We start from the raw sequence: 12,844 nt of genomic DNA on the forward strand, positions 1-12,844 counted from the left end.
GCTGGAGGGAAGAAAACTAAGAGGGAAACCAGAAAAAGAGGGAGGCTTTCGGGAAGACGGCTGAGAGAAGGAGCAAGAGAAAACTAGAGAGAAACGAGGGAGAGAGTGGGAGAGAGAGGAAAGAGGAAAAGAGGTCTGGTGCTATTTCCTCAAGGAGCAAAGGAGCCACTGGAGCTGCTAATCCTCCCGACCGTCACCATCTTCACCGAGAGAAAGCACTATCACTGTAAGTTACCCTTTTCCTTTACATCCCAGTGTGACAGCCCCACCCCCCCTAAGGCGAACCAAAGGGTTCGGCGGACCGCCTGCCCATCTCTCGCAGGGACTACGGATCCGGAACGAGCGTAAACCCTACCAATCGCTCAAAAGAACTTCGAGAAGATAACATTCACTGTCCGAAACCCAAACATGCACAACAACTTTAGATAACCCTAGAAAAGAACATTTCCAAACCCAATCAACTTAGGAACATGGTTAAACACTTTTATATACACATGGTTGCAAATTTATAATTCAAAAGGGAATTGTTTGGTTAAAATACATTTAAGGTTTTCCAACCATCGAGGAGCTATACAAAAGAATACTAAACTAGCTCGATTCATGCTTCAAAACATCATAGTCTTCAAAAGGTGATTTCCTGTAAGGAAAACAAGGATAACGGAACGGGGTGAGCTAGAAGCTCAATGAGGTACCAACAGTATAAACAGTAGAATCAATAGAATTCATGTGAAAGCACTTTGGAGGCGCATATTCACATCAAATATGAGAAATGAATGAATGTCACAATGTAAAGGATACAGGTGGCTCTCAGGAGCCAAATTCCCATTGCTATACTTGATCCAGTCTTGTTGACCCTCCGTCAACGTTCAAATAAAGGAACCAGTCCAGTAGATCACCACTTTAACGCCAAAATCCCGTTCACCAAACATACCCCTTACCGGGCCCGAACGCCAAACAGGAACAGGAATGGTAATACTCGAGTATACCGGAATCAAGAGTCTCAATACCCAAAGATTCCCCCAGGAACAGGCACCCATGGATTGTCAATTATCTCGACCAAGCCCTCGCTGGCTCGATTTAATTAACTCCCCATGAGGTTGAGCTCAGGTTTAACAGGAAGGTCGTTGGATACTCTTCCAAACGACATCATAACAAGTGCAAGTAACAAGTTCAAGTACATAACAAGTACAAGTAATAGATTCCAGTTTGTTCAGTACAGGCAAGAGAACGAGTGTGATAAAGTACACCCTCGTCTCATACAAGATAAACAGTCAGGAAAGACATTTAACTAGCAATTTACAAGTACAGGAAACCAGTTTAGCAATAATTCAGGGGAGTGATACACTCACCAGTTTAAATAAGGATAACTTCAAAAGTTTCCTTCCCAAGTGTGGCTTTAATCGTCGGCACCTTCTAGAACAATCAAGGCAAACACTTAAGACTCTACTCCAAGACCTAGTATGGAATTCGCAAGTGAGACTCGGTTACGAGCCATATGCCTAGTCAAAAGAACCATTAATGCAAAGCAAAGAGGTGACCTCGGAGTGAAAAGGTAACAATTAGTCTTAAAAGCATGAACAACCTCAAAGCCCTACCTACAATGACTGACCAATTCCAAATTTGAAGTAGATAATGAAAGCAAGATCAATACTAGGAAAACAGGATTTTCCAGTTTCGCGCAACCCTATATGAAAAATCATATCTCAAGTTTTGTAAGTCCAAAATTAGTAAAAGTTATACCGTTGGAAAATACATTCAAAGGGATATAACTTTCCAGAAAACATCCTCATAAGATTCAGAACACAAGTCAGTCAAATTCAAGCTTCAAATTGCTGCTTTATCCAGTGAAAGACAGAACAGGTACAATATTTCAGTCAACTTTGAAAAATCACCATAAATGGTACAGACATAAAAAGGGTCTGAAATTTACATGATTTATAGCCCTATGAATCTAGTTTAAAACGCAACAAACGGAATTCAATTCCGACATTCCTACATCAAGATATAGCAAATTTCCCGAGACTGTGCAGAAGCTCCAGGAAAATTTGACAGCATTTCACTTGTCTTTCTTTACTTTCCAACCAAACCTCAACATCCACAAATCACAAGCTATCAAACACCTTTAATTAGAGCCACCATAAGGCTCGAATAGTAAAATCATATGGAACGTATAAGTGAAAAATCAAGCTCGGACATATGCAGAAACGAAGTTTGGGTTGGAAAACAAAAGGCAGATTTGCTGTTGCTTAGCGGAATTAACACAACTGAAGCTATCCTCATCAGATTGAAGTGTAATTTACACCGTTTCGAAGCTAAGAGAAAGGGCTACAATGTTGAAGAAGGCCACTCATTCCATTTTGCAATGTATCTAAGTCAAATTTACCAAAACAACCCCAGATTTTCCAATTCGAAGTTTACTGTGGCAGTCCAGATTCATTCAGTCATATCGCAGCATATACAACTCCAATTCAAGTGATTCCAAAGCCATTTGAAATCTAAGATACAAGGTTATAAGTCTTAAGAAGACATCATCAACCAAATCGGTAGTATTCCTGGTCAAACTAACCAATTACAGAAGCGGATTCGCAGGTTCGGACATAAACAGGGAAGCAGGGGTATTTTGGTCGTTTTACAGGATGAATTGCTCTGATTGAGATGAAATTTTGTAGACAACTTTAAAATATCATCCTCTACAACTTTCATGTTTTAAACCAAGGCTAATTCGGCCTCTAACCTAGTCGAATAGTACCGGGCAGAACAGGCTTCATAGAAACCCTAATCTGGAATTTTTGCTTCAAACCAGAAATTTCCACTAATCATTACAATTATCATACCAAAGCTTCATTCTAACCCATACTAGACCATCATACATGGCCAAACAACATTAAACATATAAAAACAGAAAAATTTTGCATAAAATAAAAAATTCATCAAACACCACCAAAAGTCATGAAAACCTCCACAAAATCACCTAACTAACCTTCACAAGTCATGAATTTATCATTATCAAAGCCAAAGATGGAATTTCTTGACTACTCACCTTGAAATCTCAAGAAAGGAAGCAACTTACACCACTATCTTTCAAACCACTTCACCTATTACTTCACTACCACCTAGCTAAGGGTTTTTATGGAGTGATTTGAAGTTTTATCGGTTAAGTTGTGAGATTGAGCAAGATTGAGTAGAAGAAATTTGATAGCTTTTCTTTCTTTTGTTCTCCAAGAAATTCGGCCAAGAGAGGGAAAAATAAGAGGATTTTTGGCCAATTTTTGGTATTTATTTGGTAAAGGTGGTAAGATGGTCCTATGGTCAAATTCCAAGTCCAATAGCAAAGTGACATTTGTCCCTCTCTTTAATGCTAGGTTATCCTTTTGTCTCTCCACTCTTATCCATACAACAACCTCTAATTATCTCATAACACCCGGTAAATTAAACCCAGTATCCAAAACCTAACCTAACGGGCCGAATTTTTCCGAACTTTTCGCACTAGCGGGTCCCACGTCCGGTATACGCTCTTAATTTCTCAAAAACTAATCGATACTAGAAAAATCATTTAAAAACTATATTTACTCATAAAAATTATTTTTAAAATTTTTCCGAATAAAGAAAATGTGGAAAAACGTGCAATTAAAAGAAAATAAAACCTAGAAATTCAAAAAATTACGGGTCCTCACACCCAGTATCTCTTCAAACACAGATTCTTGAAGCCTTCAAAGCATGTATTTCGTGACCTTGCTTGTGAAATTTTACTATTTTGTTGTTTATTTTTCTTCCCCTTCTGTTTCATGTTCACTAAAGATTTTGTTTTTCCGTTTGTGAGTGGCTGTGTGTTGGTCATGGGGTGTGTTTTGAATTTGTGCGATTGAGAACTTGTGAACCTAAAAAGCCATCAGCTTTGCGTTTTCTTTCCTCCATGAAAATGAAATAGATGTGGTCCGTGGGTTTTCTCTTTGGTAGATTTGATTTTTGATGGTTTAAGGATGGTGAGATGTTAGGGCTGGTATTACAGCCATATCATTTTCGTTTCTTGGTAGCTCTAAATCCCATTCCCTTCGAAAGCTTGCACTGATATTCATGGCTGTTCTTTTTTTTGTTTTTTTTCCCAAGTCTTTCTTTACTGTTTTTGCTCCCTATAGCAGCCCAGTGGGTTTGGTTTTTCGCTGTAAAATTCGTTGTTTAAATTTGTTCTGAGAAAAATGAAATCTGATCGTTAATGTTTTGTGGAAAATTTTCTGCTCCAAGTTGTTTTTTGGACTTGATATACCGCGGGCTAGATGAAAACTCAGAAGTTTGTAAGAATGACATGAATAAGTCTGGGCAGGCTTTCCCCAGTTCAGATTTTCTTTTCTTTTGTGTGTTTGTTATTACATATTGATGATAAACTTGGACGTTGAATCCTTGTTGTTGTTAAAATTTGTTGCTGTCGCGTGAGATTGCTAAACGTCAAAGCATCAGATAAGCTTCAGAAATTTGCTAAAGTTGCATGGTTTTCCTTCGGATTTTTATGTGTTAACACCTAAGGTTTTATGGTGAAAAGTGGAAAGCATGCTTGGTGAACTTGTTACTTTGGCCCAAGTTGTTGTTGGTTGAGCCGTTAGTAATGTTTGGATAGAAAAAAAATTGCATCAGAAACCATGAAAGTTGCAATAAAAAAAAACGCAGCAAAGCTTCGACTAAGTCGTATGATTTTTTTTGGAGGTGCTTTCTTCTTCTTTTGTTGCATGCTCAACCGTGTGTACATGATTGGTTTTATGGAATTTAATGAATGTTGGGTTTGAAGCTCTGTTTAAGTTTCTTGGGTTGCTAATAAGATGCACTTGCAGAAACCCCGTAGCTAGAAATGAAGAAGAAAGCTCCTTCGTAAGCTCATGCATGGAATTTTTTTCCAAATCACTTTAACCCCCTAATTTTCATCTTATGCTACTATGGCCCAACTAATTGGATAACTTAATCAATTTTATCCCTTTAACATGCCATTTTTCTTTAATATGTCTTAACATGTTTTTTGGATAGATTTTTAATGAGTTTTAGGATGAATTTGAAGGGTTTAATAACTTTTTCTAGATTTATAGTTTTGATTTGATTTTTTTGTTGAATTTTGTTGTTTAATTATAGCAAATAAGTTTAATTTATTCATTTATTTTTGTGAACTTTATCATTTGGTTTGGGATAGGTCTCACCTTAAGTCCTTAATTTTAATTTATTTCCTTTTAGGTCCTTAATATTTGTAATAATAATAAATTGATCCCTCGAACCCCTTTAATGGGTCCTTGTTGGTTTCAATTTGATAAATATGAGTTGTTTAGTTTATTTGAATGTTTTGAGTGATTCAATTTCATGTTTATTTCCATTTCAGGTGATTATTTTGTTAAATAAAGTGATGCCTTGACCTTTTCTTTGTTTTTGGAGGGTATCTAAGTAATTTCATTTCATTAGGGCACCAATTCAAGGGAGGTACACTCTACTCCTTATTTTGATTTTACTTGACTCTATGTGCCCTTATGTGACTTTATGTGCTTAATTACATGCCTTTTGAATGTTTTCATTTTATTTATTTATTTCTTCGCTTTATTTGTTTTAATTTTTGTATATTTGTTTTAGTTCAATTTCAATTATTTGAAAGGCATTTAAATGCCAAATTTAATAGTTAGGGGTTTCAAAACATGTATTTAGATAGAATATGTAATAGTTAGGTATTTTTTTATTATTTATTTCTTCCCCTTTTAGATTGTCGTTAGGGCTCCCAAATGTAATAGTTAGAGCTTTATTTGCTTTATTTGCTTGGTGTGTTTTGCATGCTTGTGTGTTATGTGTTATCCACTTTCTTAGACCCTTGCATCTAGATATCATGATTATGTGTTATGTGTTCATGTGATATTATGTATTTACATGCTTTTATTATGTTTTACATGATTAATGTGTGACGTCACCACACTAGTCCAATGCTAGTTGTGTCCCTTTGCTCCTACTTTTTTCGCTAGTCCAACGCTAGTGAGAATTCATAGACATAGGCTAATCTAACGCTAGACCCTTAGGGACCGTCCACACGATAGATCATGATTGTGTGATAAAATCACTTCATTCCATGCATGTTTTTCTATTTTTTAGGGTTTTTATCATTTTTGCATGACATCCCTCCTTATACGTATATCCCTTATCCTATGTTCCCTCCTTATATGTATATCCCTTATCCCCTATTTTCCCTATATATAACCCTTATCCCCATATGCAATACATGACATTTAGACTTGCATTTCATTTAAGAATTAGAACTAGAGCAGATCATTTGCTTGTTCAGATAGGAAAAACCCCTTGAATATGGGATATGGACGAGTTTGGCTCTCTAGCCTTAGCACGCTCGTATTCCCTCTATTAAAGGGAAAATTGAAGTCATGAACATTAGATCCTCGTACCCGTTATAATGCATTCCTTTAGATCATGTATTCGTATATAATTATTTTTATTTTTCTTTTCTTTTTACTTTTCTTTCAGCTGCATATTTTTGCACAATTCGTGACTACTTCGAAAGTTTAGTTTTGGGCGTCGCAATTAACGCGATTTGCATCAAATAACTTCGAAGAGATATTCTGACCCCGATAATTAGGTCTAGGTTTGCATTCATGTAAATACCTTCAAAATGTGATAAATTTTTAGGTTAAATTAAGAAACTTTTGACTAAATTACGCAACTAGCTTTGGTTAGGTTGAAAGGGTGCCTGAGATTTTATCCTGGCTTTCCCTTTCTTCAAATGTAACTCCTGAATCTTTTTCTCTGATTTTCGAAGACTTGGAGTCATTTAAAAAGGGTTTTTCCTACTTTTTTCTTTAAAAATTCATTTTAGGTGACTTGGTACACCTTAACTCAATACCAAGTGGCGACTCCAATTTTTTATTAAAAAACCCTTTTTAAACTATTATTTTTGGGTCAAAATCGTCGCACTTTTTGTCCCATTTAGATCCATTTCTTTATTTACTTTCTAAAATCCAAAACTCACTTTTCAAATCAAAATTAATTAAAACACATTTTCTTTATTTATTTTCTAAAAATCAAAACTCTTATTTTCACTCAAAATTAAATCAAAATTCATTTTTTTCACTGAATAAACTCGTAATTGATTTTTATTTTAAAAAGTGGGCGCGACACCATTTTCCTTATCCCTTCGACATTAGAAAACGTTTGCAAGTGAAAACTCCTTCACTGATCTTGTCATTCATTCATTGATATCATTGCATTGAATTCACTGGCCAGTTCTCCACTAGACTTCGTGGTAATACTCGAGTATAGCAAACATTGTCCCAGGGTCACCAGCCACCTGACAGGTTCCTCTTCTGGCTCAAGTCGACTGGCAACGAAGGGCAAGGGTCCATTCAACCAAAAGGCTTACATTCATGCACAAGTAGCATTCAATTATTTAATCATTGAAAATTTCACGTTCACTTAGGTCGAGTGCGATAAAGTACACATTCGCCTATCGAAAATTCATTTAACAATCATTGAAAAACATTTAACATTCAAGCAAACATTCACAATAATTCACATAGTCATTGGAAGCACAACATGCAAAGAACACTCACTAGTTTAAGCAAAATAACGTCAAAAGTTTTCTTCTGGATTATGCCCTTGATCACCGACAAATCCTAAGAATAACCAAGTGAAAATATTATGGTTCAACCTGTGATGCCCCCACTTCTCCTTAACTCGAACCAAAGGGTATCTGCAGGACGTCTGCCCAACTCTCGCCAGGACTCAGTACAATTCTAGTTCAAGTTTTTTACCAATAATAACTAATAAGACAAGATGAAGTAAGAAAGAGAAGTCGCTTCCATACATAAATATTCAATCTTACATCACAAGTTCAAAATAGATCTACTTTCCAAAAGATGTCTAGACAAAATATTTCAAAATTCTAACCAAAAGAGCCATCAAGTAGGCTTTTCCATAACCCCCTTCCAGTTTAGCTCTTGTTAAGGAAAACAAATCTAACAGAGTGAGCAGATGCTCGTGAGGCCAAGAAAATATGCAAAACACATAGTTCAAGTAGTAATGGCATTTAAGCAAGAATTAAAGCTATAACATTCAAGTAAATTCACAAATTTTCAATTTAACACATTCGATGAGGATTGTGAGAACCCTCACTTTAAAAGTCAATTTTTCTAAACTACATGCCTTACTCTAAAAAAGAAACCACGGATTATAAGCCCTAGCATTGTATCCCCTATGTGTTATCGTATACACTAAGAAATTAAAACATTTTTCTTGAGTTAGTTGTAACTATTTCACCACTTATAATATACCCTTGCATAGCATTCTACATGTATTAAAACAATTTCCATGCATTACATTTCATATCCTTACTTTTAGCTAAAACAATTTTGTTGAGTTAGTTTCTTTTTCCGCCATTTACATTGTACCAAGTGCCTTGCCCTAGGATTTAAATTACTTATTCTATACCCTTACAATATATTTTCTATATGTTATAGTAATTTCCATGTATAACATTCCATTTCATTGTAATTGAAGAAAAATATTTTCTTGAGTTTGTTTAAATTAATGCACCATTTGAAATTGACCAAGTGTTCTTTTCTTAAGTAGTAGAGATTTTTGTGTGAGATTAGAGTTGTTAAACAATTATTGGTACATTTGGAAAGTTAAGAGAACCATTAGTCAAAGATTAAGAAAGTCTAGGTTACTAATGGAGCCATGTGGCAAAACCTTAGCCATGGGTTTGTTTGACTAAGGAATTAGAAAACAATTTAAAGACTAAACTTGTTTCCTTTTTAACCCTTGTTGGCCGAATTTCTTAGCACAAAAAGGGGGAAGAGAGAGAGAGCTCCATATACTTACCTTGAACCCTAGAAAAAAAAAAAACCAAGAACAAAAATCCAAAGAAGAAAGATCTAGAGTTTGTGAGAAAATTTCCTTGAATCTTTGAGGTTGTTTCAAGCCTAAAGCTTCTATTGTGGTGGTTTGTTTGGTGACCAAAGCAACTTGTAAGTAAGGTATGTAATCTTTAAAATTTGGGTTTATGATGTTATATCATCTACTTTAGGTTGAAATGGTGAAAAACAACTTGTTATGGTTGAATTTGGGGTTAGTTTCTTGAGTTAATCAAGTAATGGTTAGGTTTACTAATATGCATACCAAGTGTTTGATGAAATGTCTAACCCTTATTCATGTGTGTTTATGAAGTATTGATATGTTTTAAACCCGTATTTAGTTGGATCTAGTACTTGTTATGTGCAAGGAATGAAAATAACAAGAAGAGTAGAAGTTAGAAATTTTTAAAGTGTGCTGACCGAAACTTTTTAAGCTTGCTGCCCGGTTTTTCCTTGATATTGTCATGCACATTTTGGCTACAAATGTGAGTGTTATATGTTGGGTTATGTGTGTGGAGGTTGTCTGCAAAAAATTAGCCAATTTGGTTGAATAAATTTTGAGTTATAAACAAAGGAGGAAAACTGGACTAGGTCCAGAAATTTTCTGTCCAGAAATCTTGTTAAGGTCATAACGTGTTACTCACTGATCATAATTGAGTGCCGTTTGTGGCAATTGAAAGTAGACTCTTAGAGCTTTAAAACGGTACAAAGCTCATTTTCTGGTTCATCCCGACCAATCCGTGGCGAGTCTGGAAAGTTGGCTGTCCGGGCGGTACTGTTCATCCGAGACAGTCCAGAAAGTTCATTTGGTTTCTTAATTTTGAGCCACTTATGTTAGGATTTTGGAAATGGTTTCTTCTAGACAAATTTAGCCTTATGAACCTAGTTTCCAATGCAACTGACAGAACCTAATTCCGACTTTCCCACAATGAGCAATGACCATTTTCCCGAGGCTGGCCGGGCGAGACAGTTTTACCCGTAATGAAGCCTTTGAGCTTTAGTGAAACTTTTCTTTTGCCAAACTTTCATGTACATACTAGACTTGTTTTCCATGAACTTTCACCATGGTTTAGACCCTATTTTCATGCCGGATTAAGTAGCTTAAGCTACTCACTTGGCCTCTTAATGAACCTATACTTTAGTAGGGAACGAATCCAATTATTAATGTTTTCACTCGTTGACCTAGGTTTGGGCAACGACGGTGATCGTAACTGAGACGTTTGACGTCGATTATTACTTTTGCTTGACAGGTGAGTGTTCCACTACCTGCTACTTGTTATGTGAAATATTTGTGTACTTGAAAGTATTGAATTGTTATTGTTTGAGCCAAACACTGTTTTAATTAAAATTGAGGCGAGTGTGTACTTTATCGCACTCGACCTTCCTTGTTTTTTTTTCTTTTCACTGAGGCTCTATTTACTGAATGAATTAACATGAAATGAGATATTGCTATACATGACTGTGTTTAAGTTGCGTGGATGACATTCCACCAACTACTGCTACTATTTGGGTACCCAACCTCATAGGTGAGTCGGTTGTATCGAACCAGCAAGGGCTTGGTCGAGAAGGCCGATAAACCTTGAGGACTGTTTACTGTTCACTGGAAATTGAATCTTGCTTGGAGGTCCCTGGTGAAGCATAGCCGTTGTGCTTGCTTGTTGTGTTGTCCAGCACCACTAGTGATAAAATCCTCGGCTTGATACTGTTTCATTGGAATCCTTGAGCATTGGAAACTCGGATTCCTGGTATACTCGAGTATTACCAAACTACTGTTTATGGAGTGCGGGCCCGGTGGGGGGTTGTTTGGTGGACGGAGACTGGTGAAAGTGGTGTTCTACGGACCTATATACTGTTACAAGTGTTGACGGAGTGTCAACAGGAGGCAATTATGATCAAGCTCAAGTGGACCTTTGGCTTTTGAAAGCCACCCGTATCCTTGAATTGAACTGTGATTAAACTGTTATTTTACTGTACGGTGTTTAGTTGGCTATTTTGTGATTTTATGTGGCTATGTGTTTACTTGTTTTACCTGGAACCTCACTGGGCTTTAGCTCACCCCATTCCCTTTGTTTTACTTAACAGATCGGGAAGGGATTTGATCGAGGGCTTTCTTAGCTTTATTTTGCCGTTCTTGCGTTTTGAGGTTGTAACTTTCGTTTAAGCAGACTTGTAAGCTTAAATTCTTAAGGATGATTTATATTATGTAATTTTGAGTGAAGCGTGGTAAGTTGGCATGCGATGATATATGTACTAAGCTGAATTGTTGGATTAGTGATTATGTTTGAGTTAGGGTTTCAATCCCCTGCATTGTCAAATGTTACATTCGTTTCATTGATGATATTAGTACTTTGAACGACTGAGTCCTGGCGAGAGTTGGGCAGGCAGTCCGCTGATACCCTAGGGTTTGCCCTAGGAAGAGGTGGGGCTGTCACAAGGATACAAGACCTCTCAGGAGCTAAGTTCCACTTCCTTCGCCAAGCCTCAATCAAATACCTTCCCGCGATGACACTCCGTCAACCGGGTCGGCATTTAAGTCCGTAGAATTCCACTTAACGTCAATTCCGTCCACCATACACCGCACCGGGCCCGAACATCAATAAAAGGCACTACTACGCGAGTAGGCCAAGCAAGATCTCTCAATAGATCAAGCTTACAGTTATCTCATGGTTCACCAAGCTCCTCGACCAAGCCCTTGCTGGCTCAAGTCGCAAGGTCGACCAATTGAGATTTGGGCGTCCCCACAGTTCAGTTATAAGTCGAGGAGATTCACTCCACCGACATGCAAGCAGTTCAGTTACAATTCAGTTACAAGCAGTTCAATTCAGTTGTTCAATCAGTTAAAAGAGAACTAGTGCGATAAAGTACACACTTGACTCAACAGTCATAAACCATTCAGTCCATAAGAAGCAATTCACATAATTGCAACAAATCATGCACTTGACACTCACCAATCAAAATAGGATTACTACAACCTCTTGAGATACCATAATGGAAATGGGAGAACATTACGATGGACTTTGTTTCCGGATTGCCTAGAACCCAAAAAGGACATGATGCCGTTTGGGTGATCGTCGATCGGTTAACCAAATCGGCTCACTTCGTACCTGTGAATATGAAGTATTCCATGGATAAGTTGGCTCGGGTGTATATGGAGGAGATTGTGAGATTACATGGGGTCCCTGTAAGTATAGTTTCCGACCGAGACCCTCGTTTTGTGTCAAGGTTTTGGCAAAAGTTTCAGGAGACCTTGGGAACTAAACTGAACCTAAGTACCACTTATCACCCTCAAACGGGTGGGCAGTCGGAGCGAATGATTTAGACACTTGAAGATATGTTAAGAACGTATGTTTTAGACTTCAGAGGTAGTTGAGGTCAACATATGACATTAGTGGAATTCGCCTACAACAACAGCTACCATTCGTCGATTCAAATGGCACCGTATGAGGCTCTTTATGGACGAAAGTGTCGATCTCCGTTATACTGGGATGAGGTAGGAGAAAAGAAGGTCTTGGACCCAACAGTTATCCCATGGATGGAGGATGCCCAAGAAAAGGTCAAGTTAATCCGTCAGAGACTCCAAACTGCTCAAAGTCGCCAAAAGAGCTACGCGAACAACCGAAGAAAAGATTTGGAGTTTGAAGTTGGAGATCGCATTTTTCTTAAAATAACACCCCTGCAAAGTGTTACGATGGGTAGAGGAAAGAAACTTCAACCAAGATTTGTAGGACCTTACACGATACTCCAACGAGTTGGGAAAGTTGCATACCGGCTTGAGTTACCGCCGAACTTGTCCCGGATACACGATGTCCTCCACGTGTCAATGCTCAAGAAATACTACCCTGACCCGACTCATATTGTGCAACCAGAGGAGATTGAGATAGATGAATCCCTTACCTACGAGGAGAAACCTATACGTTTACTAGATCGAAAGGTGAAGGAGCTGAGGAGTAAACAAATTCCATTAGTGA

Source organism: Coffea arabica, chromosome 8e (genome assembly GCF_036785885.1).
Source record: "Coffea arabica cultivar ET-39 chromosome 8e, Coffea Arabica ET-39 HiFi, whole genome shotgun sequence".
Taxonomy (NCBI): Eukaryota; Viridiplantae; Streptophyta; class Magnoliopsida; order Gentianales; family Rubiaceae; genus Coffea; species Coffea arabica.